This window comes from Cnephaeus nilssonii (assembly GCF_951640355.1).
Source record: "Cnephaeus nilssonii genome assembly, chromosome: 8".
NCBI classification, from domain to species: Eukaryota; Metazoa; Chordata; class Mammalia; order Chiroptera; family Vespertilionidae; genus Cnephaeus; species Cnephaeus nilssonii.
Genome location: NC_137079.1, coordinates 27340484 through 27368314, shown reverse-complemented (window position 1 = coordinate 27368314; position 27831 = coordinate 27340484). Strand labels below are relative to the sequence as shown.

Genomic DNA, 27831 nt, shown 5'->3' with positions numbered 1-27831 from the left:
TGAAAAATTTTAACAATATACCTTTAAGAAGAAGGATGCAAAAAAACAACAGCAGATGTCGCTGAGAAATCAAGTTAGCTAAGAACTGAGAAAACACCACTGAATTAAACATGGAAGTCATTGGTAACCTAGTGAAAAACTCTTAGTGGGTTGATGGGTGTAAATGTCAGATTAGAGTGGATTAAAGTATGGGAAGAAAATTGAGACAATAGAAAACTTTTTTTCCAAAAGTTTAGTTGCAAGGAGAAGAGTGAGAGAGTGAGTAGTAGTTGGAAAGGTATGCAAATAGGAGAGAAGCCCATGACTTCCTCAGCAGTGGTGAGACCTATGGGCTTCAGCTCCAGACAGGTGACAAGTGGCTGGGAGGTGAATCGAGAAGAGGACCCTGTATCCTGCTGTTGCATTTGACCTTTGGATTTGGGCTGTGAGTAACATTTAATTGATCACCACTGCAACCTCCCTTCCCCATCACTGACTACTAAGTTACTCGGTAAAGCTGCCATTTCCTAGTAAATGAAAACAAGATGATGCTAAATTAAAAACTTCAGATGAATTCCAGGGGGCTGGAAACTCTTCACACATAAGATGATGTCCTAAATCCTCCTGACATGCTACTAAAGGATCTATCTTTCTTTTTTTAAGACATGGAAAAACTTAAATCCCAAAAGCACCACCTTTCTAGATGAACGTAAAATAATTAATCAGCCTGCCAGAATGTCCATTCATATCTACACATAATTAAGAAAGAAAATGTATGTCAAATAAAACAGATACTAATTTTGCCATGTCGATCAGACACATACTGGACTGGTGAAGAAACTGCAGAATGCCCACCTCAACCCTAACTCAATATACGACTTTGAGTGAATCACGTCATTTACTGACGTTCCCTTATTTGAAAAACATTCTGCAGTTGGACTAGATCAGTTCTGATGTCCCTTTGGCTCTCAATCAAAAAATGAATGATTCAATGGCATCTCTACAGCTCTTATCAACTAAACAACCTTGGCCAATCACTGGACTTCTCTGGGCCAATCAATACCTGCTCTGGGTCCAAGTTTCTCAAGTGTAAAAGGGAGGTAGAAATTTACCCACCTCTAAGCGGCAGATCTGAACGTCTCAGTTCCTCAGAGGGTAGCCAAGGTAAAATTTTATAGCAACTGTGACTTCTGTGGAAGAAAAGAACTTTATTTTCTACGACTGAATTCGACTTTGCTTCACATCCCTACACTGCACTGAGCAGCCTGCCTCTGCTCCCCCATTTTGGTGTACTCACTGCAATGCAGGGATTCTTTCCTGTTGGATTCAAGTGTCACTGCGTCAGTCCGAAGCTCAATCCCCTTCCAGGAGATAGAGCCCAAGGCTTCGGCTGCCTTTTTCCTGGATGCACAGGACCTGGGAGGGAGTGGAAGAGCCTGTCCCCTTAGACTCTCTCGACCTCCTGCCGGCTGGCTGCCTGAGTTTTTCTTTTCCATGCTCAAGAAAAACAGTCTTGATGTCATATCCTGCATCAATACTATGGTTACTGTAAATTCTATGCTTAGACTGTCAGCTTTGGTTTATAAGAAAGCACAGATCCTTTTTGGTTGTTGCATTGTTTCCTTCTTTCTCTCTCCCAACAAAGCCTAGCTTTTGGAAACAGAAACTGCTTGCTTTCAGATTATTGTCTCACCATGGACCTTAGAACAAACTCTCCTTTGGACCCTGGAAGCCCAGCCATGGCTCCTTTATCCAGGCAGTAGCCACCTCCTCCAGAAACAATGAAGACCCTAGTTTCAACGGAAGGAAAGCTGCAGGGCAATGAGGAATAATTAGGGATTACTGGGAACAAGAACACATGAGCTTGGTGTTTTCAAAACTATTACCCATGTTACAAAAGCCTTTTGTATATGTCTTCCCTTTTGAATTCCCTGAAACCGCTCTCTACAGGTCCTGATCACTACAAAAGAGCTCCCTAACCATCTCCCCACTGCACATCCTCCTCCACAGCTGCCATTAGAGTTTTACTAAACTCACAACTTCAATCATGATTTTTAAAAATAAATAACTGATCTTCCAAGTCCCTCTAATTTGAACTCCCCCCCCCTCAATTTCCAGCCCTGCCTCCTACCATAATCTAATGGTAGGAGTGCTCAGATGACCGATGGTGCTTGAAGAGGTAGTGAGTTCCCCCCCGCCGCCTCCCGCCTTGGAAGTGCATGTTCAGGGTGATCATCCCCTTGGCAGAGATGGATAGAGAGCTAGGTATCGGCTGACATGCCTGGTTTGGGAACCATCTAGCCCTGAGGACAATGTATGAAAATATCCCCAACTCTCTCTACTATAGTTCAACCAGAAAACAAGCTGCTTGTCAGTCATACTCAGTACTTTCCCACTGCCATACCTTCATTCACATTGTCATCTTTATAAGAGTCTTCTCTTTTTCATTTCCTACTTTTAATTTACCCCTTTCCAAATCCTGCTCCTTCTTTGAATATATCCTTAAAAGCCTAATTGTTCACGAAGCTTTTCTTTACTGTGTAAACCCTGAGAAAAAACAGACCCTAGCCCTGGCTGGAAAGCTCAGTTGGTTAGAGCATTATTCCAATAAGCCAAGGTGCGAAGGTGCGAGCGCGCTCGTTCTCTCTCTCTCTCTCTCTCTCTCTCTCTCTCTCTCTCTCTCTCAAATCAATAAATAAACAGAGCCTAAGCAGCCATTTCCACACAGGGGCCTCTCCTGCAAACTGCACTTCGCAGGGAAAGCTGCACTGAGCCACCTGCCTCTGCACTGTGATTCTGCCATCTGAGCCAGGCCTTATAAAGGAGTTTCTGGAGTCCTATTTCAACCAATAGGACTGAAGCTTTCCCCATCCAATCAGAGTTATGCACCACCAACCAACCAGAGAAGCTCTATTCTGACCAATCAGGACAATGCCTTTTGGACCAATCAAACTGTGAGGATTTGGAGTCCTCATTTGCATGGGGGCAGACCAATCAGGGATAAGGGGCCAGGGACTTCTGTCCATATAAACCAGCTCCCCTCTGGCTCTGAGAGCACACTTTCCCTTCCCACCTAAGACTGAAGACTTTGTCTCCCTAGCTGAGCTGAAACACGGATGTCTCAGCAGAGCAGATGAGGGCAGCACAAAGCAGACCAGCACAGAGCACTGAGGAGCAGAGCTGTCTAGCCAGAGAGGCGCCTCGCCCCAGGGCCACCTGCCCCAGGGCTGTTTCACAGATGTGCTGTACCACAATTGAGCGGTTTTGCAGTGAATACAGTTTCCTTCTTCACCACACCCCAAATTGAAAATTCCTGTTGGTGTCAAATTGGCGACAACGACCATCAGTTGACAACTGTTATATAGTCTATCTGGCTTGTTTCAAACATTTTGATTGCATATTTCTTGTGGCTCATATCATATTCTGTCTCTGATAACATATTTTTATACCTCACATCCTCCCAACAGATTTAAGCTCTCTGAAAACAAAGACTAAACCCATTTTATAAACGAACAGTATAGAGGGCATAGAATAACATGCTGTTTCAATTCGTGGAACATATATATTTTTAATGCCTCTTGCTGTGGGAATATAGGATAAATTTGTAAAGGTTCCTTTCTTCAAGAATGTGCAGTCTAATTGAGGAGCAAAAAAAATTATAGATATGAAAAACAAGCTTAAATAGAACTTCTGAAAGATGCCAGCATAATAAGATGCCTAAAACCACTAGGGCAGGCAAAAAAGAATTTTTAGTATTAGGTAAATCTTTCTGGCAAGTCTCCCTCGCCCTCTTCCAACACCAGATCAATTGTTTTGGGGTACTAAGATCCAACATTTGGTCTTCTTTCCTAAAGGTCCAAATTTAAAATAAGTATAATAGGGAAATGATATCCTGTCCAGTGATACGTGAAAAATAGAATAAAGTTAGGGGAAAAAACCCACTTGATACTAGAAATCTCATATCTGGATATAATATTCAGCTGCATAAGAGTGGTTATATAATAAAGAAGCACACTGCAGGGAAATCAAATGCCCATCCCTCGCTCTGCTGGGGATGGTGGTGTGTAAACAGGACAGAACACCGATCACCACCCTGCAGAAGCCATTAAGCCAGGGGCCAGAAAAGATGAAATGAAATCCACCAAGAACTATTTCTTGGCAGAACTAAAGGCAAAAGGACCAGAAAATTGAATCAGAAGTGGAAGAGCCCCAAGTGACCTAAACTTACGCCGGTGTACGACAGTCTAAAGAGGCATAAAAAGTGCCGGGAAGAAATCAAATAATACTAACAGACATTTTATTAGAACTAATCTTGCAGGTAGCAAGATTTTTTTCCTTTTCAAGTCAAGTGGTGATTGTAATCCACACTGTTGTGCTGATTATAACAATACACTTTGTGTATATCCATTGCACGTCACCATAGTTCAGTGGTCGGCAAACTCATTAGTCAACAGAGCCAAATATCAACAGTACAACGATTGAAATTTCTTTTGAGAGCCAAATTTTTTAAACTTAAACTATATAGGTAGGTATATTGTTATTAACTTAATTAGGGTACTCCTAAGCTGGCCTTTGCTAAAAACTCAAGGGGCCAAAGAGCCGCATGTGGCTCGTGAGCCGCGGTTTGCCGACCACTGCCATAGTTCCTTCCAGGAGAAGCTTCAAACCCCAGAAAGCTGCCCACAGAGCCATGGTGACTGTCACAGCCAACGCTGCTGCTGGTGAAAGTGGGTAAGGGCACAGAGGTAGCCGAGGGGACCAAAAGAGTGTTTACAAAGAACAGCGAAGGCTTAAAACCATCCGTGACAAGGGAAAGACTATACCAACAGATGGGTTTCTAATAGATTTAAAATTTTTTAACCTATTTCCAAATTATAAGCCCCGTGACTATTATCCGAAAATAGCTGACATCACACAATAAATAAGAAACAGTCTCTCACACGTTTAATTTTATGGAATAATTAGTGAAGCTTTATAGCTCTCTACAGGCCTGTTAAAAATTTTTAAGGGAGTTCATGGTCCCTTAAAGAATTCATCGTCCAAGCTGCTCCCTAAACTGATGGTCTAAGGTAACTTCATAATTTACAACTTCTGTTCCAATGACAGTGGTGGAAAAAAGAGAGAGAGAGAGAGAGAGAGAGAGAGAGAGAGAGAGAGAGAGAGAGATTGATTGCTATGTAAAATAGATCCCCTTGTAATGGGTGATTCGTCAACTGAACTCTACTGATTAAAAGGTTTAGGGGAAAAAATATACTCAATCTCAAAATCACCAGTTCAATTAAATGTCCATTAATAATAACAGCAATGACATTTTAAACATGTGCAATCATTAAGCAATGATTAATAGCACCAGATTAACAACTGAAAATTAAGATTTTGTTTCTTATAACTGAGCTAAACATCATGCTCCAATTCAATTTCTGGAACTTTAAAAACTAAACATGATTCCAATTGCAAGATGGTGGCTTAAACCATGCACTTAAACTAATGTAATACATCATATTAATATAGTGTAGAAGAAAAATCACATGATCTTGTCAAGTTGGTACAAAAAAGCACTTGACAAAATTCAACATCCATTCATAATAAAAACTCTCAGACAACTAAGACTAGAGGGAACTTCCTTAACTTGATCAAATGTATCTACCAAAAAAACAAACAAAAACAAAAAACCCTATAATTCAAATTATACTTACTGGTAAAATACTGATTTTGGAACAAAGCAAGGATGTCCATTTCACAACTTTCATTAGATATAGTACTGAGTTCTAGCTAGTGCAATAGCCAAGAAAATAAAAGGCATATAGATTGGATGTGAAGAAGTAAAATGCCCTTATTTTCAGATGACATGATTATGCAGAAAATACAAAGTCAATTGTATTTCCACATACTATCAATGAACATGTGGACACTAGAATTAAAGAAATAATGTTTCTCTATCCCTCTCCCTTCCTCTCTGTAAAAAATCAATAAAATATATTTAAAAATATATATATAATCTTAAAAAATAAATAAATAAATAATGTTTACAATCACTCAAAAAATTAGAATACTCAGGTATAAATCTAAGAAAACATACATGATCTAAGTCCCGAAAACTACAAAACAGTGATAAGAATTCAAAGGTCTAAATAAAAGGGATCAGAAAACATATTCTTGGATTGGAAGACTCAATGTAGGAAAGATACAAATTCTGCCCAAATTGGCATACAAATTTAATGCAACCCTGATAAAAAGCTCAGCAAAACTGACATGTACATATAGACAAGATTATTCTAAAATTTACATGAGAAGGTGAAGGAACTAGAATAGCTAAAACAATTTTAAAAAGAAGAAAATTAGAGTAATTAGTCTACCCATTTCAAGAATGATTATATAGCTACAGTGATTAAGTATGTGATACTGTCAGAGGGACAGACACACAGACCAATGAAAGGAAACAGAAAAACTGAAATAGACCCAAGTGATATGCTCAACTAATTTTTTGTACAAATGCAAAAGTAATTCAATGGAGGACAAATAGCCTTTTCAACAAATCAAATTAAACATCTATAGCCCCTACCTCAACAAAACAACCTGAACCTAAATATCACACCTTACACAAAAATTAACTCAAAATGGATCACAGATTCAAATATAAGATGTTAAGCTATACAGCTTTCAGAAAAGAAAAAAAGCCACATGGGACAAAATCTTTGGGATCTAAGGCTAGATAAAGAGGTTCTTTGATTTAGCACCAAAAGTATCCTATATAATAAAAGCCTAATATGCTAAGTGTCTGGTTGTCCAGTCAGCTGTTCAACCAATCAAAGCATAATATGCTAATGATATGCTAAGGCTGCTCAACTGCTGGCTATGACGTGCACTGACCACCAGGGGGCAGATGCTCCGACCAGTAGGGTTAGCTTGCTGCTTGGGTCTGGCCAATAGGGACTGAGCCAGACAGGCCGGACATGCCCTGGAGCCCTTCCAAGGTCCCTCCCCACCAGGGGGCAGATGCAGCGAGCCAAGCAGTAAGGAGCAGTGAGCAGGTGGGCAGTAAGGAGCAAGAGGTCCTGGACTGCAAGAGGATGCAGGCCGGCCTGAGGGACAACCTCCCCCCCCCCCCGCCAAGTGCATGAATTCCATGCACCGGGCCTCTAGACTATAATAATAAAAGCATAATTTGCAAATCAACTGAACAACGGAACAGTGGAACAAACATCCAGACAACCTTCTGGACGACCTTCCGGATGAAGCTGGGACTTCGAGGGCTGAGGGGCAGCTGCCGAGGTGGCCGGGGGCTGGGAGGGCTGCAGCAGCTGGGGCTGCAAAGGCCTATCCTTGCACAAAGTTCATGCATTGGGCCTCTAGTAATGAATAAAAGGAAAAACTGGTCAATTGGACTTCACCAAAATTAAAAACTTTTGCTCTGCAAAAAACACTTTGTTAAAAGGATGAAAAGACAAGCCCTAGATTGGGAGGAAACATTTGCTAAATACAGATTTAAGGAAGGACTAGTATCTAGAATATATAAAGAACTCTCAAAATTCAACAGTAAAACACACAAATAATCCAATTACAAAAAGGGCAAAATGGCATAAACAGACATTTTGCAATGGTGGAAATAAGCCAGGAGGCCAAGGCAATGATCCAAGCAAAAGATAACAATGGTTTGAATGAGGATAAGGGCAATGGAATGAGCAGAAGTGAAAGAACTTGAGCTCTCTATCGGATGTAGAATTGAAGGACTGGCAAATTTGGACTGGAAAATGAGGAAAGGGAGGTGTTACGGATAACATGAGCCTTTGGAGGGTTTAATTTCCTGAAGTAAAGGAGACAGGAAACGGTTCAGGCTAGGAGAAAAAAACAACCAGCTGTGCTTTGGGCAAGGCAAGTTGAAGATGACTGTGAGAAGCGTGGGAATGGCAGGTTTTATACCATTCTCTCTGCACACTGGGTCTAGGTTATAAAGTAGGTCTTCTGCCCTGTCCAACTGCTCCTACAATGCCCCACAATGATTTGCTGTCTCTTCTCTGAGCCCTCCGAGCTCACACTTGCCCCCGTGCTGGTAAATATATCTCCTCTCTGCCCGGAACATTCTTCTGGAGACCTTTGCCTAAGGGCTCCTCCTCATCTGTCAGGTCTCAGCTGAGACATTTTCTCCTTAAAGGCCCCATGCTGATCATATACCAGAAAGTAGTACTTGACTTCCAATCACTCTCTATCACATTTTGTTTAATTTTCTTCACAGAAGCAGCTATCAGAAATTATCATTTTTTATTTATTAATTTGAGAGAGAGGCGGGGGGGGCTGACCAGGAATCAAACCCAAAATCTTGGCGTGTCGGGACAATGCTCTAACCAACTGAGCTAACTGCCCAGGGCAGAAATTATATCATTATTAATTTTCTTACTTATTGTTTGCCTCCCCCCCCCCACCCCCCAAGAAATTTAAGCCCATTAGACTAGGGATCTTTGGTGTCTTATTCTCTGCCATAATCTTTGTGGCATATAGAAGGCACCGAATAAGCACTTTTTGACTGAAAATGAGGGAATTTAGACCGAGTTTTCTATAAATCTTGTATAGCAGAAGGACTGTTAAGTAGAAAAAATCACCTCTTAATATATTGCAAACAAGCAATATATTGCAAACAAGACTGTCTGATAAATATATGCTTTACAGATCAGAGGAGGTAGTTGTCCCACTAAATACTGAACTAACCAGACCATACAGGGAATATGCATAGTGAGGGACAACACAGCAATATTTGCCCTTGAGAAAAAGAAAATCAAAATAACTGATACTGGAAATATTAGCCATGGAGACTGTGCTTCTCCCTGACCCATTCTATAAATGTGATGTACCTCCTGCACCCGCTACTGAGAACAGTCTTAGGCTACTGAACACAGGTGGCCAGTGAGATGACCTCAGGAGGAGGGAGAGGTCGGACTCAAAGTGGTGGTGAGTAGCTGGGCCCATCAGACTCCTTCCTCTGAAATGAAGCAATATGGACAGAACTGGTCAACTGGTTGGTGGAAGTCAGAGTCACAGGGAGAGTAGCAGAGCCACAAAACACTAGATTAAAGGTCATACATTCCTGGTACTAAACGGTAAGACATCTCTACAATGGTCCCAGGTTCTGAAAAATGAACATGCCTGGTTTCCATGAGATTCCTATCTCGCTCGTGTGTTTCTTGACAATTTCTTAGCTTCATGCATTATTTGGAAGTTTGTTCCTTGCTACCAATATAGTTTAACAACCTACATATGCAGCCAGAAAATCAGGTCCTATCCAGTTAATTAGGGTCCTTCCATCTGTCGGATTATTATATGGATGCTTCAAATGATTGTTAAAAGGGCTGTGTGGTAACATGGAGAAAACAGTGATGCTATCGTGTCACCTGTGTCAGGAATATCAAGTAGGTCTTCCACTCTCTCTGTCCCCTTGCTCCCTGGGTTCCCACCGCAGTGGCTCACTTGCAGATACGAAAATGACTAAATTTGAGTTCAAGTTTCTGGCACATAGTAAATGCTTAGAAGTCTCTGTAAGTGAATAAATGCTTGCATTGTGATTATAACTAGAGAAACACTGTTATGCATAAGAGACTGGGAGGAAAAACACCAAAATGATAATTTCCAAACTTCTTACACAGGGTGAGCCAGGTGCTTTGTGATCCAGTCTCAACCCTCAGCCCGCACTTCACCGACTCCATGCTTCAGCCACACTGACTGATGCCACCGATTTCTCAGTGTTCCACACCTTCTCCTCACCTGCGGAGCTTTGTTTCTCCTTGCTCCCTTTACCTGGGAAGTCTTCCTCTCCCTCCACCACCTTTGCCTGAATGACCCCCATGCATCCTTCAGCATCAGGAAGCCTCCCCTGACCCTACGCGCTCACCTAAAACAGCACACCTCACATTGCACTGTGGCTGCCTGTCACTCAACCCTCTCTACCCACCCACCCCCGTGTCTTCTTCACTGGTGCCTCCACTGTAAGTCATGCATGTATCAGTATCCATGAAGCAATCACACATATTTTCTCTGGGTAATAGGGCAATAAAGAATTTTTACTGTTGTTAGTTTGGTCCTTATAGGTTTTCAATATTTATTTTCATAAAAATGTGTTTTGTAGTAGGAAATAAATATAATTCTGGAATGTTTCCATTTTCCCATTCCTTGAAATGAGTGTCTGAAATGGCAGAATGAAGGGCCACTTTTAAATGAAGTCCCTTTAGGCTCATGTCAAACATTGCTTTTGGCAGTTCTCATTTGAATCTCATAGCATTTGACAGAAAAGGTCTTCAGTTATCAACAAATACTGGAATGGAGACAAGACATGTTTATTAAAAAGAAGAGGAAACTTAGGCATGGATAGATTTTATTATGGAAAATATTTCCAGTCCAAGGAGATTGTCTAGTGTTTTATGGAAATAAAAGTATTTAAATGAAAAGGAATCATTCTCTAAATGTACCCAAGAAAGAGCAGTGAAAGAGCAAAGAATCTCCCTCCCCCTCCCCCCCCCCCTCTCTCTCCCTCCCTCCCTCCCTCTCATTTATTATTCACTGAAGTCTATTAGGCAAGCCCAAAGGAAAGCCATTTCAATTCCCTATAAAGAAAACACTGTCAGTCAAACCAGAGCTGTGTCATGTAAGCCATAACAACAAGGGAAAAATGTTCATTTCACACAAGATTGAAACTGTGTTAGTGGCAAGGGATCATTAAATATTTTAAACAGCAGGTTCAATGGTATGGTTCCTTATGACAGTCTCCCAAGTCCCAGATCCCTCAACTTATTTTTCTCCTTTCCTCCACAAGTGCTTTCTGCCCTCCCACTTACCAACCTCCTCAGGTTCTGAATGACACCTGGTGAAATCCTAATGGAGTTACAGAGACAGAGATGATGATTAATTTGTGTGGGGGAGTTTTCAGAATCTGTGCGGGTGGAGGAGCAAAACACCTTCTGGGCTTTAGCATGAAGACAGCCTCTGCTGCTAGCCGTTTCTTCGCCATCCCATCGTTTTTATTTATTTGAAGCCTCTCCAATCATTTTATTTCTTTAGAATAGTTGCTATTCAAAACAAAACCAATAAAGAAGACAATATATTTTAATTGTTTTAATTGCCTAAATGTTACTAAAACTACTGGGTGCATTTTATAAAAATAACATTATAAGACCTTATGAAGCCCAACCCTAGATTCCAATTCTGTTTCCTGACAAATGCAATTTCGTTTTCATACTTCAATAATGAAATATCAAAGAGGTGAGAGCTCTTCCTAGACCAGTGGTTTGCCGCTCTGTTGACTAATGAGTTTGCCAACCACTGGTCTAAACAAAGCTACTGGCACTAAATCCAATTTAAACTGTATGACGTCCACGTCCAAGAGTCTGAGAAGCCACCACCTGCACATGCAAATTGTAACCCAGATCGTGACTGAATTGTAATTTTAAAATATTAGGCTTGGCCTGGCCAGGTAGCTCACTTGGTTAGAGCATCATCCCGATACTCCAAGGTTGTGGGTTTCATGTCTGGTCAGGGCACATACAAGAATCAACCAATAAATACATAAATAAGTGGAACAATAAATTGATGTTTCTTTCTTTCTCTCTCTATCTCCCTTCCTTTCTCTAAAATCAACAAATAAGAAATAAAATATTAGGCTCCTAAGAATTCTAAAAATAGAAGTATATTTATACAAAGAATACTCACATTTTCTCATCTTTGGCTCCAGATACCCTTATCAGAGGCAAAGTCTGATCCTGATGACAGTTCAGAGAAACAAACACATTGCCTTTCGCCATCACTATGACCTAATTCAGAGTGTTTTTGTAAACACCGCAGGCCCCCGGCTGCTGTCCCTAGAAAGGCCTGCCTACAAGGTTGGCCCCTGACTGGAGTCAGGGAAGTCTGCTTGCAGAAAGTTCCCTACGCCAATACGAAGCGTTCCCTAACTGATAAGGTTGTTTGCTGTGCCTCAGCTGTTGGTATAAACAAAGTAATTTATGGTCAACACCTGCTTTCATTCTTGAGAGCCTGGAATTCTAGTAGGGGTTGCTAGGCAGAAAATGCCTACATGACCCCAATAACAGCACTACACTCAGTCTCAAATGGGTTTCTCTGGGCAGAAACACCCAAGACAGTGGACTGCGTTTTCACTCTTGGGGAGCGTGCACTCTGTGGGACCCTTCACACAGCACGCAGGGGAAGACTGCACGAGGATTCCTCCAGACGCCACCTGTGTCTTCCCCCTTACACCTGGCTGTGCATCCTGCTGTGTCACTGTCATCCATCCTAACCACAGTCGGGCTACATGCTGACCCTGTGAGTCCTTCTAGCAAATCATCCAATGTGCTGATGGTTTGGAGGACCCTCAAAAACATGGCTTAAAACAAAACATCAGCTTTTCCTGTGTAAATACTTTGCGTTTGTTAATTTTTCTAATGGGGAAAACGATGCCATCATTAAATCCGGCCTACATTACAACCTCATGCTGCTAATGTAACAGGTTTCTATTATGGAGACATTACTGTAACTTTTTACAGGTTGTTTGCTGCTGTTTAGTCTACAGGAAAAGAGCAGTTTGATGACCGCAAGGACATACATGACTGTCAAACTATAGATTTAGACAGAGCCCCAATAATAAACCTGCTCCTTGCCAGAGGCAACAATGTAAAGCAGGGCAGATGGCTGGAATATGTGCTACCACCATCCAGACTTGGGCTTTATTCCTCTAATTCAATCTTACGAAAATTGTAATTTAATAGGACTCCTCTTCACTACCTTTTAAATATACAGTTAAAGAGATATTGGTTACAAATGATCTCTGAGTAACTCTTATTACTGAAATAGTGAACATGATAAACATGAAAATGCAGATGTTTAAAATAAGAATGCGCAACTTTACATTTTTTCTGCAATGGTGAAGAAAGAAACTCTGGAGAGCTTCCTGATCACTCTGAAAGAAGAAAACTCTGGTTTTTAGTCCTTTAGGAATACACAAAACTAAACCAAAGCTGACCGCAATAAATATGCACCGTTTGAATTACCTGTTTTTTAAAAATACTCTGATGTTAAAAATTCTAGAGAGGTTCTAAAACTGGTTTACCCAAATATTTCATTATCTTTCCAGAGAAATAAGGAATATGGCCCCATAGCTATGCAGGGAGACGGCCAGGGGTAGATTAATAAACTCTGTTGGCTAAAAGCTGAAACAATTCTTGCACAGAGTTTTGACTATATAGTAGGGTTGATCTTCAGCCATCCTGCTAAAAAACTATGGACACACAACCTTGTACTCTTATCTAAGAAATAAGAAAAGCCCTCTGAGAAGACAATAAACAAACTATAGATTACAGAAAAAAAGTTAGGCCTCATTCCTTTTAAAAAGAAAACCTCCTTTTAAGAGACAAAGAGTGAAAACCATGAAAGGAACCAGCCCGTTCTTTCAGACACTTTCCATTTTCAATAACTTAGCTCCTAGGACAAGGGTGAAACCACAGGTGCCCAGAGATTCCCAGGGGTAGGACTGGAACACAGCAAGGCCATGCCCACCTCATTCCTGAGGCTAGAAAGACATTGCTCTCCAATGAACCTACTGAAGTCATAATTCTGGACTTGACTGACTAAAGGCCAAATCTCACCTGGGTAGGAAGGCCCGTTCACAGCAGTGAAACAGCTGCCATATTTGGCATTTCCTCTGTGTCACAGGATGTAAGCTAGCCTCTTGGTTGAGCAGAGGTGAAACAAATTAAACTCCCCAATAAAGATTTTTCTATAGCCCGGCCAGTGTGATTCAGAGGTTGAGCATCAACCCATGAACTAGTTACTGGGAGGTGACAGTTCAATTCCAGTCAGGGCACATGCCCAGGTTGTGGACTTGATCGCCAGTAGGGGGCAAGAGGCAGGAGGCAGGAGGCAGGAGGCAGGAGGCAGCCAATCAATGATTCTCTCTCATCACTGATGTTTCTATCTCTCTCTCCTTCTCCCTTCCTCTTTGAAATCAATAAAAATACATTTAAAAGAAAAAAATATTTTTCTATAGAACAAGTGACATTTAATTGAAGGTTTAAATTCATACATAAGACTTTCATGGAGAAAAAGATTTTGAGAGTCTTCTCACAGACTTATCCTGGAAAAGCAACCTTTTGTCTCTGACTTTTTTTTTTTAATTAATAACTAATGCTGAGAAAGTATGAAATGCCATCATTGATTTTGTCAGATGAATTAGTGGATGGCAAGTTTGCTGACAGCAAGGACTCTGCCTTGTGTTATTCCTTCCTGATGCCTAGAGCGCCGGGGCTTCAAACATAATGGGCAGTCAATTAATGTTTCTGGATGAATGAAATTAGTATATTAAAGACATAGGTAGTAAAAAAATATAGGAAAGAGAAAACTTTGAAGAAGTAAGTAAGTTAAAGTATCAGACAAAACCACAATATGCTTTTCCTTCCAAAGTCTCCAGGCAGCCAAAGATGGAAGATTCTGAGAGGAGCTCACGAGGAACCGCTATGGCAAGCCCATTTTTCTAAAACTACCAAACATAACACCAAAATCAACAAATAATCAACGCACACAGTTTGTAAATTGCAACTGTAGTTTTAGGTCTGATAAAGTTTGAAGTCCAAATAACCCAGAAAATTTCAGGACATGTGGTTGCCATAGTATTGAATCAAATGACTATAGTACTTTTCACTTTTTATCACAAGGGAAAATAATTTTTACAAGGAAACAAGGAAAGGTTCAATATGTTTTACATATTTAATTCAATTAGATGTATGTACATAATAGATGTATGTACATAAATTCAATAAAGTAACTAGTATTTTCACCCAATTTGTGTATTCTTGAGACCCAGTGACCAAAGACAATCACTTTCAACTCTTTTAGCTGTTTCTCTTATGTACCTGCATATTTTAACAAATATTCTTCAACTGTTATTTCTTATTCATTTTTAATGTTTATTGGCTTCCTGCTGTGGCAGATGAAAATATAGCTCTCTTATCTTCTATTTATACTTCCCTGCACCCCACCAAAATCCTCTCAATTTAACTATATCATCATTTTGGTTACCATAATATTTAGTACTTGCATTACATTATTATGTCTGTTCAAATACTGTTCATAACTAAGCCCTATAGTATACTATGATTATATTTCTTTCCTTGTACAATCTTTTGTTTTGCCTAATGTGAATAGTTACCTCTATTTTCCATTTGCTTTATTTTATTTTCTTATGTATTTAATATTAATTTTCCCCAAACTCTTGGCACAGAACTAGAAGATTCATCTCGTCAAAGATAAACATGTTAGGTGATCTTTTGGATTTGTTTGTTTCCTTATTCCCTGGCCTCTCTAGCCTCTGATCTGATCTGGAAAGGTTGTGCTCCAGCCCTGACACAGGTGATAGATATCCAGGTGTCACCTGACCTTCCCTTCACTTCCCATCAGTGATTTTCCCTCACTTTGCCCTACTTGCTGCATAATTTTTTACTTATTCTCTCATGTTGGTAGAGCACTTCCTCCAAGAACTACCCAAGAAAGAGTGCATGGGAGGCTAATTTTTGAAACCTTTCATGTCTGTCTGGAAATAGCCTTATTTTGCCCTTGCATTTGGTTGACAGTTTGGCCAGATACAAGATCCCAAATTGGAAATTATTTTCCCTCTGATTTGGAAGGCATAGCTCTATTTCTTCTAGATTTCACCATTGCAGTTGAGAAGTCACATACCAGCCTGCTTCCTGAATCTTTGTTATGTAACCTACTTTTTTGCTCTGTTAAAGCTTTAAGGAAAAATTTATCTTATTCACAGACTTTATCAGATGTGACTTGGAATTGGCTTTTTTTTTAAAATGTGTTGTGCTTGGAACTCAATGTACCCTTTCCATATGAAAATTAATGCTCTTCAATTTTGGAAAAGTATTCATATAATTCTTCTATCACTTTCTCCCCTGCATTTTCTTTATTTCCTTTCTAAAACTCTATTATTAATCAGATTTTTAACTCCCTAAATGGAGCTTCTTATTTCCTCTTTTCTCTCATGTTTGATGTCTCTGCCTTTTCATTCAATTTCTGGATAGTACCATCCACATTCCAACTCTTTGCTGAATTTTTAATCTCTGTTATTATATTTTAATTACCAAACCCTCTTTCATGAATGCAATATCTTATCTAATCTCTCAAAGAATAGCAATTATAATTTTTGGAAGTTTTTCCTCCCTGCTTTGCCCTGTTTCCTCTGAGCCTCCTTTCCTGATTGTTTTGATCTCATTCATTCATTATCCTTAAATATGTGATGATCTTCGGCAGTCCACTGTGAGACCTAAAAAGTTGAACTTCTGTGGCATGATTGGGTGGGGGGCCCAGCTATTTTATGGGAGACTTCCAAATATCTTTTTTTACTCAATTGGCCAGTTTCCCAGACAAGGATATTCTCATTCTCTAATCCAGGGATAGAGAAATATAAGCCTGGTTATCAGAGTTTTGGGTGCCCAAAAGGTATCTCATCTGTATCTTGTTTCCAAGTCCAAAGCCTCTCTAATTTCTCTAGAAACTATACCTACCAGGGGTATCTGTCCAGCCACCTGGAATAGGAAGGGGTCTAACTAACATCACCAGTTTTCAACTTCACCCTTCAAACCTGTCTTTCTAGCACAGCTTGTGGTTCCAAGTGCAGAGACTTCCATGTCCTGACCACAAACCCATCCCTTCAGATTGACTTCCCTCTCGGTGGACAACTGGCTTTCAATTTTCCACCCTCTGCTAATTCAATTCCCATTCATCCATTTGCTTTCTACCTGCCAAAAATGTGTTGGCATCCCTTATCCACCGAACTGAGCCTCCCATTTTTTTTTGTCCATGTGGATTTATGCCTTTTTTTATTTGTTACCTACCATTTTGGGTAGTCTCAGGAAGCAGAGATAAATAAGTACGTTCAAACTGCCATGTGTAGCCATAAGTCCAAAAATCTTTTTATCATAAAAAAATTTCAGGTTAGAAGTCTTAGAAGACTCTCTAAAATAGAATATCATCCCTATTGATTTACTAACATTTGGCCATACGTTGGCAGAAGTACTGTGTTCAATTTTTGATTCTATAAATCAGGATTTATAGATGACATGGGAAGAATTCAGATGGAACAAAAACATTAAATAGATGATTCAGAAACTGGCTTAAAAGAAAGAGCTAAACAAACATTAGGTTATACTATATAGAGGAGGCTGATGGATTTAGTAATGACCATCAAGTAGATGAAGAATTATTACAGACACAGATGGTTGGCCCCATCTACCTATGAACTGTTTCCATTTAAAACAGAATAAGAAAACAGACTTAAGACATAGCGTAAGGAAAATTATCTGACAGTGAAAGTATATTAAATATTAGCAGGAGAGAGAGTGGAATTTTCTTTTCTGGATCATATTAAAAGTGAGAAGAGTCCACTTCTTCAAGGTGAAATCCTGCACTAGATGACATTTAAATTCCTTCCAGCTGTATGTTTCATTTCTTTCCAATAGACCTGTATGCAGAAAATAATCACTGCTATTCCAAGCTTCTTTTTTTTTTCCTAATAGAAACACTCTTTTCTGAGGATAAGAAAGATAATTTCTAAAGCAAGTTCAGTTCCATTTTAAGACTCACACTGGCAAGTTCCAATAATTTTTTAGCAAAATTAAAGAACTACATGTTAAAAGCATGACTACACTCAAAATGTGGGTAACACTTCAATACTGAGACAAAAATTAGCATCACTCAAGTATGTGTGTGTGTGTGTGTGTGTGTGTGTGTGTGTGTGTGTATATATATATATATATATATATATATATATATATATATATATATAATTTTAGAGAGGAAGGGAGAGGGAGAGAGAGATAGAAACATCAATGATGAGAGAGAATCATTGATGGGCTGCCTCCTACACTCCCCACACAGGGGATGGAGTCCACAACCCTGGCATGTGCCCTGACTGGAAATCGAACCCTGACCTCCTGGTTCATAGGTAGATGCTCAATCACTGAGCCATGCCAGCCAAGCATTATCGTTCAAGTTTTAGATTTTGCTTTGCAATAAGTTGCATTTTTTAAAAAAATATTAGTTTCCTGTGTAAAACGAGTAATGAAAATAAACTCAAAGTACAGTTAAATAGAATGCTTATAAGATCAGAAGGTAAAGTATTTCTCCTTCCCATTTGCCTTTAAGAATGCACTGACCAAGAGCAGGACAATGGCTAAAAGGGGTCACTAGGAGGGACAGGGGCAGCAGAAGATGTACTTAGGATAGACGGAAGGCATATCTTGAGGACTCGCAAAGGCTCAACTACATGAAGCCCTGCCTCCATCACATGCTTGATGTTTATGTTGCTGCTAAAGAAATATGGTTTTGTGTCTATTTGTTTTTAGTACAGAAATCTGGGCCTCACCTCATGCCCCTCAGAAATCTATTCCAGGTAGGCTGAAGACCTAAATGTGAGAGATAAAACAGAGAGAAAAAACAAAGCTTTTAGGGAAAAAAATATTCAAATTATTGCCTTTGTGACCTCTGATTAGGAAAAGATTACTTAAATAAGAGACAAAAAGTGCTAACCACAAATACTGATCAATTGGACCACAATAAAATTTAAAAAAAAAACTGTTTATTAACAGATACCCTAAAGGAAGGAAAAAGGTAAGTCAGATAGTGGAAGAAAGATGTTTGTAACACATATAACTGACAGACAATTAAAGTCCAAAATACACCACTGGCAGTCCGACATCTCCCAAGGGGTCCCGGATTGTGAGAGGGCACAGGCCAGGCTGAGGGACCCCACCAGTGCACAAATCTGTGCACTGGGCCTCTAGTATTCATATAATGGAATATTTTGCAGCAATAAAAATGAATGAACTACAGTTACAGGTAACCATGGAATGAACCTCACAAAAATAAAGTTAAGCAAAAGAAGCCAGACACAAATGACTCCATTTAAATGATTCTTTATTATGATTCTACTTAAATTAATTTCAAAGTAGTCATTTGAAGTCCATATTTAAGAGGTAAAACTATAAAGAAATCCAAGGAACTAACAGTCATACAAATCTGTACAGTGATTACTCTGGGGTTAGAGAGGGCACTGTAACTGGGAAAGACCATGATCAAGCTTCTGCCGGACTGGTGGTGTCTTGTTCCTTAATCGAGACAGTGGCTAAATAATTATTTTGGCCGTATTTTATGTTTCTATGTACTTTCCTTTACTAGGTTATATTTCAAAATTTAAATAGTAAAGATAAGCAAATACAGTATTACATAAAGTAAATACTCTGGCTCCTTACCCCATACTAACAAAGTAACTACTGTTAATCATTTGGTGTGTATCCTTACAGACATGCCTGCATGCTTTTTTTTTATAACTTAAAAAAAAAATGAGAAGAAATCCAAAATGAAATAATGCAATACCAAATTCACTGCAGGGGGTTTACAGGGAGATGTCACTGTACCTCCTTCTCATAAGAGGCAATCAAAATTTCACTGAGACTCTTGGAACTTATAAACAATTATAGCAAGGTCTCAGGATAGGAAGTTAATATACAAAAGTCAATCACTTTCCCATAAATAAATAGAATTTGATATTAGAAACACAATACCATTTACTTTAGTGCCACAAAACATGACATTCTTGGGTATAAACTTAACAAAATATGTAAAATATCTATGTGAGGAAAATTACAAAATTCAAATTAACAAAATCATAGAAGAATTAAATAAATGGAGAAATGTTCCATGTGAAAATACTCTAGATTAGGCGTCCTCAAACTATGGCCCGCGGGCCACATGCGGGTGTTTTTGCCGTTTTGTTTTTTTACTTCAAAATAAGATATGTGCAGTGTGCATAGGAATTTGTTCATAATTTTTTTTAAACTATAGTCCGGCCCTCCAACGGTCTGAGGGACAGTGAACTGGACCCCTGTTTAATAAGTTTGAGGACCCCTGCTCTAGATGATACTATAAAGATGGACACATGTCATTATGCATATGCCCAAACCCATAGAATGCACAGCACCAATAGTGAATCCTAATATAAACTATGGACTTTGGGTGATTATGATGTGTCAATGTAGGTTCATCAATTATACCATATACTTTGGTAGGGAATGTTGATAATGGAGGAGGCTATGCATGTGTGGGAACAGATGGTATTTGGAAAATGTCTGTACCTTTAAAAGAAGTTTTAAAAATGTAGTTATTATTCTCAAAGGGCTGATAAAATGTTGCATTCATAAAATAAGTGCAGGATGATATAGAAAATCAGAGAAAACTTTTCAGAATACAGCAAAAGAAGAAAATATAGGCATCTAAAAATTAATTTCCAGTTTGTCCAATTGTGCATCATCTAATAGGAATCCTAGAAAAGGTGAACAGAAAAAGCGGTAGAAAACTAGTAAGAGAAAAATGGAAAATGAATGAAACACAAATGGAGAAATTTCAGAAACCCAAAGTAAAAGAAAATATCCTAAAGTTTTCCAAAGAGAAAGCATAGATCACTTGCAATCAGATTGGTATAAGACTTATCAGCAACATTGGATATCAAAAGGGAGCAATATCTCGAAGCTCTGAGAAAATCCATTTATTAATTTATCAAATACACAGTATTAATTTTGATAAATGGAAAGTCAGTGCCCATGACAGGAGAGGATGGGAAATCGGAAAGAGAGGAGCTGAAGGTAAGGGTGGAGGTGCAAGACCCTCACCAGTTAAGTCAGGGACCAAGTGATCCCATCTAAAGGTGATGAGCAAGATATAAAATATTACTTAAATTACTTAAAGAGAGGAACAAAAAAATTGTGATATCACTATGCTGAGTAAAGGAGGGAGGTGAGATAGAAGTGTGGCAGGAAATCAGTAGACACTGTTTAAATTGACAAATGAGGAAATAACCATGTAAGTGTAGTACTTAGGTATATAACTAGAGGCCCGGTGCATGAAAATTTATGCACTGGAGGGGGGGGGTCCCTCAGCCCAGCCTGCACCCTCTCACAGTCCGGGAGCCCTCAGGGGTGGGAGGCAACCCAGCGATCAGGAGAAGGTGACACCCCATCACACCTCTGTTGCTGCCACTGCCAGCAGCGCAAGCCTCGGCTGGCCCTGGTTACCTGAGCCTCGGGTGGCCCTGGGCAGCTGGGCAGCCACCATCCGAGGCTTGCCTGTGCCTCGGGCCGGCCCTGGGTGGCTGGGAAGCTGCCATCTGAGTCTTGCCTGTGCCTCAGGCTGGCCCTGGGTGGCTGAGGGTCTGAGGGGACTGGGGGACTCCAGAGGCAGGCGCACAGAGCGATGCACTTGCTGCCCCGGCAGGGCTGAGGGGACTGGCCGCTGCCATCTTGTGGCTGTGGGCACTGCCATCTTTGAGGGTGTGGCAGTCAATTACCATATTCCCTCACTGGCTGTGGGCACTGCCATCTTTGAGGGTGTGGCAGTCAATTACCATATTCCCTCACTGGCTGTGGGCACTGCCAACTTTGAGGGTGTGGCAGTCAATTAGCATATTCCCTCCTTATTGGCTGTGGGCACTGCCATCTTTGTGATGGTGTGAGGGTCAATTAGCATATTCCCTCTTTATTAGATAGGATAACTATCATAAAAAGCAGTCACAGGAGTTAAAAGTGGTCCCTTTTGGCAAGAAGAAATGGGGGTGGAAAGGAAGTGAGGCAAAGAAACCATTGCTTTTTTTTATTCTAAGCCATTCTGCACTATTTGACTTTTTAACCATGGGCATGAGTTACTTTGATAAAAAATTAAAATGAAGCATTAGTAGAAGACATATTTATAACTTGGTTATTGTTCTGTTGTTGCAAGGGAAGCTGTGAGTGACTAAGGAATAGATGGTGGGGCCACCAACAAAGACAGCGCTCAGACAGAAGACGAGACTATGCGGCTAAATGAAGAGTCTGGTTGAGAAGTTATAGTTTGAGGTACCTCTGGCACACCCAGAAAGAAGTGACTAACTAGACTTGGATGTGCAGATCAAAGGCTAAGGGAGAGGTTTGGGCTGGAGATGACAGTCTGACAGTAGTCTGTCTACAGGCTAGTGAAAGCCAAGAGTGTGAGTGAGACTATCCAGGAAGAACATGTGGTGGGACTCATGGAGTGGGCCAAGGGTGAAACCCTAGAGAACATCAATGTCACATGGATGGAGAAGCCTGCAAAAGAGAAGCAGGAATGTTTGGTATATGGAAGCCAAAGGGCTGGAGTTTGAAGAAGAAAAGTAACGAACTATCAGATGCAATAGAGAGGTCCACTTTAAAGAGCCATAACTCTCAAACCTTTCAAGATTTCATATGCTTCCCATAAGTCCTCTCTGACCTAAGTATTTGAAGTCTGTCCAACCGACTGAAGCATAGTTCCCACAGAACTAATAAGGAACTAAAGCAAGACCTGACACTGGCTCAACGGGACACATCTGCAAGCATTCAAACGCATCTCCGTAGTTAAGGCGCTGCTTGGAGCTCCAAACTATACACTTGTAGACTTCACTGGGCATGTTCCAGATGGCTAGGTTCCAGGGCAATTAAGAGACCCATTTCCACTCATATTTCCTTAAGAAATGAAATTGATTGTCACCCTTATAGGCTCTGCCTAAAAATATGGTGTAACTGCTTTGTGGGAAATATTCAACCTGATGTGTAAACTACTGAAAATGCAACTTTGTGGAAACACACCCACTGCACACACTCCCCCCCTTGGTAGCTCAGCCATGGGGGAGAGTCACAGACACGGAAGAAGTAAAATGCTCCTCTTCATTTTGCCTCCGGAGCCCCACTGGAAAGCATATGAAATCCATCTGGAGTGCGTGTATTTTTGCCTCAAAGAAAAGAACAGTAACGCCAAAAGCTGTGATGACAAGCACGTGCAACATCCTGCATTAACCAACTACATGAAAAGTATTTTACTAACGGAGGAAATCCTGACTTAACCTGTGTTCCTTTTGTTCTGGAAGGGAGAAAATACAGACGGCAATCAGTATTCACGAATCCAATGGATCTGCCTTGGGCATCAATGCAGCGTCAAGGTCCTGTCCCTGCACCGCAGCAAAGGAGACTGCTCCCCAGCGGTGCTGTTCTCTAGTCCAGCTAATGAGCTGGCACAATCGGAACTCTGCGTTTTGGGGCTATTCTGTATGCAAGCTTGTATCTGCTGCAAACAGGCACAAACTAATAGATTCTCTTTTTTCCCCCAGGATAATTTCTTTAGTGCCAATACGCAGAGCTACAGTAATCATATTAATGCTCTATCTATCTTGAAGCAAATCTCACCTCAAGACTTAGCAATTTTTAGGTCAGTGCAGAAATTAAAGTAGAGTATTATGGAGTTTCCAAATGTAAAGTAAAAACTGAACCAGGTGCAGACAGCTATGTAAATCAGATACAAAGTCACTGGCACCTGTAGGCAGATGTGCTGCAAACAAATCTTATACCACTGCAGATGTGAAGGATCACCCAGCTGGCAAACAGTCCTAAGCCTTGACCGGAACATCCTTCAGAAAAGAAGAGCAAAATTAAATCCTGGAAAAGCATTGTAATAAGGCCTAGTCAGGTGAAAGGGAACAGGCAAAACGGTTGAGGAGCCTGGATATCCCTTATATCCCACATTTCATTCTTCTGCAAAGCTTGTTGCTCTACCTTTAAGATATATCAAGAAGTCACCAAGCTGTCACTATCTCACTCCCAATTTCCATCTTCTTGGCCTTTCACCATAAAACTGCAGTAGCCTGCGCTCACCTCCATGTCGCTTCCCTCCTTGTCTCTCTGCAGACTGTTCTACAGAAGCGAGAGTGTCCCTTTCAAAACTGAAGTCAGACTGTGTGGTTTCCCCGCACAAACTCTCCAATGTCTGCCCTGCACACTTAAAATGAATCCCAAAGTACACCTGACTCTTGAACAGCATGCGGGTTAGGGCAGCCGACCCCCAAGCAGTTGAAAAATAGTGTATAACTTTTTTAAAAATATATATATTTTATTGATTTTTTTACAGAGAGGAAGGGAGAGGGATAGAGAGCTAGAAACATCAATGAGAGAGAAACATCGACCAGCTGCCTCCTGCACACCCCCTACCGGGGATGTGCCCCCAACCAAGGTACATGCCCTTGACCGGAATCGAACCTGGGCCCCTTCAGTCCGCAGGCCGACGCTCCAACCACTGAGCCAAACCGGTTTCGGCAGCATATAACTTTTGACTCCCCCAAACTACCAACAGCTTACTGTTGACCGGAAGTCTTACCAATAACATAAAAGTCAAATAACACATATTTTGTATGCTCTAAGTGTGAACGAAAGGGGCCACATGCTAACCTGACAAGCTCAGGGGAGGCCTGCATGGCAGTCTTGGGAACGCAAAGACCTAAAGTAACCACAAAGGATGGTCTGAAATTAAACTTTAACTAAAAGCAGTTATGGTGGGTAGTCATCTTTCCTGACTACCCTTACCTTAACTGAGCTTATTGTCTTTTTGCATCTATAACAAATCATTGAAATGTCACAGTAACTTGTAACTTCCCTTTTTTCCGGACCCCTCAGGGCACAACCAAATGCTCTGGGAGCCAGGACAGATACCACAAATTCCTTCATTGTTATTGTTATCATGTTAATTGTACCCACCTAAGTAAAAGAAGTATGTGTCTATCATTTTACTCTTTATGCAACCCTAGAGCACCCCCCCACCCCACCCCCCCCCACCCAGCCCTTGCTTTCTCCCGCATCTCTAATCTATCATCAATGGATTTCATGTAACCAACCAACATCTCCTCCTTGTATGCTAATGTATAAAAATAGGTGAAAAACCGCCATTCTCCAGAGCATTATCCCGGAGCATTATCCCAGTCAGTTGAGATTCTGCTTCCCGGCAATTGTTAGCAGTTTGGATCAAATAAACGCACAAAAATTCTTTATAGTTTTGAATGTTTTACATTAACATGTGTATTATGTTCTGTATTCTTACAATAAAGTAAGAATATTATTTAAAGAAAAAGAAAATATTATTTAAAAATTCATAAAGAAGAGAAAATACATTTTCAATACTCTATGTATTTACTGCAAAGATCTACATATGACTGGATCCACTCAGTTCAAACTGTGTTGTTAAAGGTTGACTGTACTTACCATGGCCGCCAAGCCTCATCTCCCCATGCATGGCCTACCACTAGCATCCCACTTGCTGACCTACTTGAGCCACACTTGCCGGGACTGACCAGCAGCCCCTGAGCGATGGATGAATGGATTATTCTGACACAACGTTTGCTGTGAAAGAAAGGCTAAGGGACAGCCTGGCCAAAGGGACCAGGCAGCCTCCACTGCCTGCCTCGTTAGCCTTTTATTGTAATAGCAGTTTGAGATAAAGTTTATCTTCAGGATACAATCAATAAGGGAAGTAATGTTGGGAGGACACATGTGTTTGTAATGTCCTTTAAGCAAGGACACCCAAAGATTAAGATTAAGGATTCCAGTAAACACCCGGGGGTCTGCACATGCACAGACTTGTTTGGAAAGGTCAAGGAATAATTAGGGGGCGCCACCTTCAACACTCCCCTAAGTCTCCCCTAAGTCAGAATTCTGATAAAGAGGGCAGGGGGCCTTCCACACACTCCCCTTTTCTCAGAATGTCCTCCTTACAACTTTCCAACGAAGTCTCGTGTGCTCCCCAACACACACTGATCTCCTTGCCCATCTAGAAACACACTAAGCATTTGCACTTTCTGTTCTATTTGCCTAGAACAGTGGTTGGCAAACCGCGGCTCACGAGCCACATGCGGCTCTTTGGCCCCTGGAGTGTTCTAACACCACTTCTTCAAAATAGACTCGCCCAGGCCGAAAACCGACTTCTGCGCATGGGCCACGAAGTTTCAATCGCACTGTACGTGCGCGCCCACACGTGGTATTTTGTGGAAGAGCCACACTCAAGGGGCCAAAGAGCTGCATGTGGCTCGCGAGCCGCGGTTTGCCGACCACTGGCCTAGAACACTCTTCCCCAAGATTATCATCCAGGTTTTGCTAGAAGGTCATCTCCTCAGTGAGACTTTCTGAAAGAATAACCCACCCAAAACAGCATTCCCTGCCACCTGTTTCCCTCCCTGGCTTTGTTTCCCTCTCGCCGCTTCTCAACGCCCATCATTTTATTACCCAACCCTTTGTTTGCCGTCAGTCTCCTATTTTGAAATATAAACGCCATGAGTAAAAAAAAATTTGTTTGTTCACCATATATCCCCAGTATGTAGAACAATTTCTCACGATAATAGGTTCCCGATAAATTTGTGCTGAATAGAGGAATGAAGAAAGAAAGAAATTGAGCCAAACCAAGTAGGGCTGCTGTAAATATTAATAGCTCAAATGTTCATTAAAACTACCTCTTAACACACTTAACTTTCCTTTCTTATGGATTTATGGTTCTTTAACAGATTCAATTTATTTCTATTGTCAGTAGTATCATTATATATATTGTGTACACACACACACACACACACACACACACACACACATACACACTCAACTCCAGAGCCACTCCTGTGAGATAGGAACCCTTCCCTCAGACTGGCTACTTGGCTCTTTGATCTTGCCAACACAATCTCAGAATTACTATTTTTTTTAATAATTCGGAATCCAAGGGTCCCTATAGCTGACCACATTATACCATCAGGATTTTCAGGTAGTTTCTAAATATGCTTGAAAAAGAATATGTTAATACAGAAAAATATAGATGATCTGGAAAGTTAATTAACATCAATCAAAACTGTCATATATTTTACATCATATTGCTTTTGTCTAGATTTTACTTTTTAAACTTACAACACTTGTCTTTTGCTTCCAGAAATGAAAACTAGTTTTAGAATATACACTACTCAAGTACTGACTCAATACTTAAATCATTAGTGTCACAAGTTATCCAAAATAAGAAAAATTCTTTCCACACTGACAATTTAGAAACTGAAATGGAATAATGAACAAATTTTAAATCTAATTGTCTTTTTTAAATGTTTTCTCAAAGGATAAATCCATGAAACAATTTATATAAAGGAATTTTCTCATCATGAGCCAAACTGAAACATTCTGAGCACGATTTGAAAGGAGACCAGTTTCCAAATATTTGATATTCCTTGAACTACATGCTTGGATAAATAGTTCTATTTCAATGCAACTGTGCCTTTCACATCAAAAAGCTTAACTTTTATTCCTCGGGGAACTTCAGAGTGAAATGAAATATTTCAATGTCTTATTTTAACAAATATGGTACAAGAAAGGAAAACTAATATCTCTCATGAACATAGATACAAAACACCCCACTCAAAATTTTAGCAAACTGAATCCGGTAATATATGAAATATCAAGATGATTTTATCTCAGGTACTAAGTTGGTTTAACGTGTCGAAATCATGAATTTAATTTCTCATATTAACAGTCTAAAGCAGAAAAATCATATAATCTCAATAAATGCATAAAATATATCTAATAAAATACAATATTCATGATTTAAAACCCCTTAGAAAAGTAGAAATAGAAAGTCACCTCTTTCTTCTTTATTAAATTGTCTACTCTCTCTCAAAAAAAAAAAAAAAAGCTATAGCAAACAGCATACTTAATGCTTAAATGCAGAAAATTTCTCCTTGTAATTAGGAGGAGGAAAAGGAAGCCCACCAACAGATCTTATAGACAGCAGTGAACCAGGGGCCTAGCCAGTGTAGTAGACATAAGTACATGGTGTAAAGACTAGAAAAGAAGAAACAAAGCTATCATTATTCACAAATGATATGTTTGTAGAATATCCAAAGGTACTTACAGATAAGCTGATAGAGTAAGAGAGGTTAGCAATGTAGAAAATCAATTAGCAATGTAGAAAAGCCAACTCAGTTCCTATATA

At 40.2% G+C, this 27831-nt stretch overlaps 1 protein-coding gene across 9 annotated transcripts in view; it reads right to left on the bottom strand.

The window, feature by feature from the left end:
• The window catches only part of CSGALNACT1 (chondroitin sulfate N-acetylgalactosaminyltransferase 1), a 290722-nt gene that overhangs the window by 93714 nt on the left and 169177 nt on the right, over positions 1-27831 (bottom strand). For 2 of the 9 annotated variants that reach the window (XM_079779436.1, XM_079779437.1), the window contains exon 3: positions 1096-1169. The exons of 6 other annotated variants lie outside the window; for them this stretch is intronic. The gene's annotated coding sequence lies outside the window, so the exon portion shown is untranslated. Of the gene's footprint in view, positions 1-1095; positions 1170-10799; positions 10821-27831 lie in introns of those variants that run through there. One more of the 9 variants, XM_079779439.1, reaches the window with a different exon arrangement.